Here is a 4,617-nt window from a genome sequence, read left to right as displayed (position 1 = left end):
CTCCTATACTTCTCTCTCTCTCTTGCTACCTCTCCTCTCTCCCTCACTCTCTCTTCATCTCTTTCTTGTCACTACCTCTCTCTCTACACCTCTATCTCTCTATTTTTCTTTTTTTTCCTCCCTCTTTCTCCCCCTTCAGCTCCATCTCTTTCCCTGCTCTCTCCTTCTCTCTCTCCCCTCCTCTCTCTCTTCCTTCCTCTCTCTCCATATCTCTCTCTCTCCCTCTCTCTCTCTCTCTCTCTCTCTCTCCCCGCTCCAGCTTTGTCACATCTCCCCCTCTCTCTCCCAGCACCCCCCATCTCTTTGTTAAATTTGATCTCACTATATTGTATTTAAGAAAGTATCTAAATTAAAAAAAACTTGATTGGTTTTAAATATTAAACCTTTATTTTTTATTAATCATTTCAAAGAAAGTACAATAATGAAAAACTTAAAAGAATCATGTGCTACCTTTCCTTTATTGTTGCTAGTCCCTTCGCTTGCTCTCATCACTTGGATCTTTAGTTAATACAGATCTATGCTACTTCTTAATAATATTATTTATATTATATAAATTTCACATCTCTATATAAAAAATATTCTCATTTTTAATTTTATAAAAGTTTTGATTTAATATTTGTGGGAATATTTTTAGTAGTTGTGAGGGCATGAGATTTAGATATATCTAGAAAGTAATTCTAACATTTTTCTTTTGAATTTAAATAAAAAAGGTTATAAAATTAAATATAAATAGAATATTTATAAAATATTTTAATTGTGAAATAAGTTAGATTTTGTGGGCATGTGGTATTGGTAAATTGTGGAATTAGCCCATGTATTGTCACAAAAACTATTTAGAAATTAATAATATCTATGGTAGAGAGGGGTGAATATTCATGGTTGATTATCTTGTCTTATTGTTAATAAATATTTTAATTGTAAAATAAGTTATGGTTTTTGGATATGTGGAATTGATAAGCCAAGCTATTGGCCCATAGTATTCTAACAAAGCCTATTTACAAGTTAATAATATCCATGGTTAGGTGGGGGAGAATATGTGTAGTTAATAATCTTGTCACATTGTAACTTTATTATAGGTATTAATTTTTTATGTGCTTCTTAATTAAATTTAGATATAATTATAGAAACATGATTTTAATTTATAAGTAAAATAGATCTTAATATATAACTACTACTTATATGTTATATTTTTTAATGTGATATGTGTATTATGGTTTTCTTTTATCTAAAAAATTATTTCTAATTTTATTAATAAAAACAAAATCAAGATATAACAAATTAATTTTTATTATTTTTAACTTTTTATTATTAAATGAGTCAACATTCAAATTTTTACACTCATCCCCTAGGCTCTATATTACTTTGAAATTTTTATTATTAATTGAGCTAACATTTAAATGTTTACACTTATCCCAAAAAACTTTATATTACTTCTAACATTTTATTTATTACTTTTAACATTTTATTATTAATTGAGCCAAAATCTAAATCTTTACACTCAACCACGATAGTGAGATTTATATTACTTTTAACTAAATGTTGACAAACTATCTTATATTACAACTATACAATATTTAAATCTTTACCATCAACGACACTGAATTCTATTTTACTTTTAAATTTTTATTATCTTTAAAAGAAAACTATAATTGAACAATTTTTATAATTTTTAAATTTTATATTTTTTTAAGAATTGTTATGGATTATTCTATTTACATTTAGCAATTATTTAATTTACAAATTATTTTATTTATATTTATATGGGTGCAAATTATTTTATTTATATGGGTGTGCTATTTATTAGTTATTTAAAAATTAAATTTAAAAACAAAATACTACACTTAATATCTATCTATCTATATAGATAGATATATAACCATTAAAGAGAATTATAGTCCATATGCAACCAAATAGTCATTTTCCAAATTTTGATTAAGTATGCAGATAGTTTGGAACAAAATTGTAGTCGATATTCAACCATATTGTCATTTTCCAAAATTTGACTTGAAAGTTTGATGTCGTATGCATATAGTTTGAACAGTTATAGTCCATATTCAACCAAATAATCATTTTGGAAAATGTGGCTTGAATATTTGATTATGCATATAGTACAGTTATAGTCCATATTCAACCAAATAATCATTTTGGAAAATGTGGCTTGAATATTTGATTATGCATATAGTTTGGAACAAAGTTGCAGTCAATATTCAACCAAATAGTGATTTTGCAAAATTTGACTTAAAAATTTGATTAAATATGCATATGGTTTGAAAATTGTTTTGGTCATAGACAACGGATTGTAAGTACTCTAGAAAAAGTTTTGAGAAAAACTCATATAAAGGAAGTCACTATACTTATCCCCGCTCATCACTTTAAAAAAAAAGAAAGAGTTATAGTTTTGTTTATACATTTTTAATTGGATAGGAAAATTATAACTTGAAAAACACTCATTACATAAAAATTGAGCTATAATTTTGTCAAAACAATAATCACACGGTGTCCATGTAAACATTTTGAAGTGTAAAAAACACAATTTACATCACCCCGTACTCCTTATTTACCTGAATTTGCGATTATAATTTTCTGTACTCATTTCCTTAAATTCGGGATTATAATTTACTATGGGGAGAGTTGAATGAATGGCAATATTTTTTGGACAAGCAGAACGGATCCTTGTCCGAGGTGTGAATGAGTTAGTTTACTGCACTTTCTGGGCGAAACAACATATGCAAATTTATATTTCGATTAAAAATCACTATACACATAATTCCATCAAAACTCACTATACACATGCAGGAATCACCAGGGAGCATGGCTCGCATGCTCTTCAATATTTGGTATGTCAGAACCGCGGGGGTCTCCTTCAGTACTGCCTCATTGGAGTTTGGCGATTCCAATATGGAGAGAGGAAAACCTGAAACACATTCCTCTTCCATGCAATTTGGAAAGTTTTAATGCCAAGAAAGGAGGAAAAACTAAAATATGACCGCTCAACACTGGTAATCCAAGGAATTGACAACGTCAGATCAATCAGACGGCATGATCTGATCTAAAATGACAATCAATCCCATAACAAAAGCTTGGTCGTAGCCAGGCTGCACCAACAGATTAAAAACATCTCCTCCAAGCTTTATCTGATCAGATCTCACCTGCTTTGGCTTACCCTGCAAAGTCACAAGTATTATCATAGCTTTGAATTAAAGACAGTGCAAAATAATTTGGATATACAGGACCCAGGGACAAGAATTTAGGTAAAACAGACCTCTGCAACTACGTTTCCAGAGTCGTTGAAAATGGTGAGGAACGTTCGGCATAACATCCTTCGATATGGTAGTCAGAGTCCTGCTTCTGCTTGCTTTTATCGAAAGCACCCAGGTACACTTCTCCCAAATTATTTGTGGGAAGTAGCAGAGACGGCGCCCTTCTCACGACAAACAGTGGCTTCTGGGCGTCCTGGAATTCTCCCAAGAAACTTTGCCATTCGTTATGCAGACTCAACCTCTGTTTCACATACAATAATACAATTCACTAACATTTCGAATATTTCGTAGATTCAATTATACTCAGTTACAGGAAAAGCAAAGAATGGAAGGACAGTTAGAGACATGTTATACCTTGCGACGAATTGTAAGGAGAGCCATTCCTGTATCGTCCATGAGAAGGATTTCGTTCTTGCGATCGGAACAATATCTGTCCACTCTAAAGACAAGATTCCCGCTCGGATCGTACACAGTGAAGCCACTGCAACTTAACACCAGGGATTTCATCCAAACCGTCAATGCCATGGCGGAGTCCTTGCAGAACTTATTGTCGATTCCAACACACCCTGCCAAGTCTGGCACATCTGGGTGAACCTCGGGAATCATTGTTACTGAGAAATGAACAACTGAACACTGAGGCCGTGGACAGATGGAATAATAATGCCGTGGACAGGACGCTAAGGCTCATGGCTCTGCGTTCGGTCTGTCGCTTCTTATAGCATCATGGCTCTCGGCCCTCTTCTGATGCTATTCGATTCAAAGAAATATGTCGGTCAAAAGACGTTGATGCCAAATCGCTTTGAATGGATCGGTTTGATCCAGACAGCTTCGTAAATTGATACGTAACGTTGTAAGAAGATTCACGTAGTTAAACAGGCCACGTAAATTCTATCATGATAGAAAATTTGGGAAAGTTTAACAAAGATGTTAAAAGCTAGATACCTCAGAAGAAAATTTGGGAAACTCAGAAGAAAATTGATGGCCCAGCCCTTGGTGACGTGGACACACAGTCACGTGAGACCACGTGCTCTCACCTCAGGCCCGGTGGTCACTTTATGTGCGGACAAAACTCCCGCGGTTTACCCGGCCCTCAACCCAAGGCTCATTAATTCACACCTCTGCCGGTTTAAGGGTTTAGTTACTGGCTGGTTCCGTCAACTCCCGCCTTTGTTAAACCCTCAGGTCTTGCCTTTGGCTCATTTCCGCCTATCACTCGGCCGCTGCTCTTTCTGTAATCCTGTGGCGATGCTTCCGGTTTCGAACCCTGGTCACTGTGACATCCAGCAGATGAACTCTACATTCGGTCAATGGCTACACTGGTTGCAGTTTCTGTTGAGGAGCTATTCCTCTGTCTTCG

The 4,617-nt window shown here is 34.0% G+C and overlaps 1 pseudogene across 1 annotated transcript; it reads right to left on the bottom strand.

Moving 5' to 3' along the window:
* Positions 1–2,644: 2,644 nt before the first annotated feature.
* Positions 2,645–3,938, bottom strand: LOC149158624 (protein LURP-one-related 12-like; annotated as a pseudogene). Its single transcript, XR_016261070.1, has 3 exons — positions 3,615–3,938; positions 3,263–3,501; positions 2,645–3,164 (listed from the first exon to the last, which is right to left on the bottom strand). The product of XR_016261070.1 is annotated as a protein LURP-one-related 12-like (transcript).
* Positions 3,939–4,617: the final 679 nt, after the last annotated feature.

This window comes from Pinus tabuliformis, chromosome 5_2 (assembly GCF_031772625.1).
Source record: "Pinus tabuliformis cultivar Carrire ecotype Pingquan chromosome 5_2, CPIR1, whole genome shotgun sequence".
Taxonomy (NCBI): domain Eukaryota; kingdom Viridiplantae; phylum Streptophyta; class Pinopsida; order Pinales; family Pinaceae; genus Pinus; species Pinus tabuliformis.
Note: the sequence above shows the minus strand (reverse complement) of the source record. Positions and strands in the feature narration are given on the sequence as shown.